Below are 1816 nucleotides of genomic sequence, written 5' to 3' on the forward strand. Positions count from 1 at the left end.
GTCTAAAGGCTGTCTAAAGCAATCTGTCTGGCTAAAGGCTTTATTTTCTTTTAATATCTTGCAGTTTTATCTGTCAGTTATATCTCATTAAGGCTGAGGGTGGGAGGAAATTTTTCAGCTGGTTTTAAAGACACAAGATTCAAATTCTTATTCCATGAATGCAAGTACTTTACCTTCAGAAAAGTTTAATATTTATTTTTTCCTGGGACCTCCTTGGTGGTCCAGTGGTTAAGACTCTGCACTTCCACTGCAGGGGGCACAGGCTCAATCCCTGGTCAGGGAACTAAGATCCTGCATGCTACTTGGCATGACCAAAAAAGAATTTTTTTTAATTTGGACCTTTTTTTTTTTTTTTTTGGTTCACTGGGTCTTCATTGCTTTGTGTGGGCTCTTCATTGTGGTTCTCAGACCTCCAGTTGTGAGGCACAGGCTTGGTTGCTCTGCAGCACGTGGAATCTTAGTTCCCTGAGCAGGGATCAAAGCTGCATCCTGCATTGGCAGGTAGATTCTTAACCACTGGACCACCAGGGAAGTCTCGGGTCCTGCTGTTCTTGATCTAGACTTTAAGAGATACCACCAAAGTAACACAAGAGAAGATTGTTTTAGTGACGTGCAGTTTCATTCATTCAACAAAAGTACACCTAAGCGTCAATAATGCAGCAGGCCCTGAGCTGGGCACTTGAGCTCTAACTTCACAGAAGAAATGGTCCCCTGTTTAAAGCGGGAATGCACCTGCCTCATCTGACTGGAATATGGCCAGGAATTAGCCATGATTTGCAGAGGGAAGTCCTGTCAACAGATAAAGGTTTTAAAGTCCATTGATAATCCTTCCTGAATCAATTGTTTCTTTTTTTAACACTTATTTTTAAAATTTTATTTATTTGGCTGTGCCAGGTCTTAGTTGCCGCCTGTGGGATCCAGTTTCCTGACCAGGGATGGAACCTGAGCCCTCTGCACTGGGAGTGCAAAATCTTAGCCACTGGACCCCCAGGGAAGTCCCCAAAGATTTCTTTATTGCATAACAGTTATCTTCTAATTACCTCATTTATATTTATTTGCTAGTACCCTATTGTAAGGAAGAGTTTCTTCTCATCCACCCAGAGTGAACCACACTATTCCTTGAAAAAAAAAAAAGGCAGGGCAAATACTATTTTTACTTTTAATAACTAATTTCTTAAGAAGCTGGTGTAAGTCATTTCCGATGATGGAAAACCAGCCCCCACCCGCTTTGTCTCTTATCAAGTGTAACTGCAGAGTCATAGATTTTTATTTTTTCAGTACTTACAATCCAGTCTAGTCATTTTCTTTTACTGTTCATTCATTCATCTGGCTACATAGGGTCTTGGGTATGGCAGGCAGGATCTTTGTTCAGTCTTCGTCCTGGCATAAAGGATCTTCAGTTGTGGCATGTGGGGTCTAGTTCCCTGACCCGGGCTCTAAACTGGGTCCCCCAGCATCGGGAGTGCAGAGTCTTAGCCACCGGACCACCAGAGAAGTCCCTGTAGTCTTCTTCTGGTGCTAAATTTGCCTTAAATTTGGCCTGTGGGAGATCCTTCAAGCTAGTTCCTGTGTCTTTTAAAAATTTACTTCTGAAGATTGAATATACCAAAGGACATGGCCTGACCAAATATGAAAAAAGAAATTCTGACCCACAACCTGCATACGCCTGCCCAGGAAACCAATTCCCTTATCTCTGATAACCAGCCTCAGAAGCCAACCTGCTGTAAGTCACAGTTAGAGGAAGTCAGGCTGCTATCACAAGTAACAATCCAGGAAGGTAAATAATAATGTATGACAATCAGCTCAAAATGGCCCT

General features: G+C 42.3%; 1 non-coding gene across 1 annotated transcript; it reads left to right on the top strand.

Annotated features, from left to right (window-relative positions):
* The first annotated feature begins 210 nt into the window (after positions 1-210).
* On the top strand, positions 211-283 carry TRNAG-UCC (transfer RNA glycine (anticodon UCC)). The gene has a single exon. It is a non-coding gene; the product is annotated as a tRNA-Gly (tRNA).
* Positions 284-1816: the final 1533 nt, after the last annotated feature.

This window comes from Bos mutus, chromosome 9 (genome assembly GCF_027580195.1).
Source record: "Bos mutus isolate GX-2022 chromosome 9, NWIPB_WYAK_1.1, whole genome shotgun sequence".
Taxonomy (NCBI): domain Eukaryota; kingdom Metazoa; phylum Chordata; class Mammalia; order Artiodactyla; family Bovidae; genus Bos; species Bos mutus.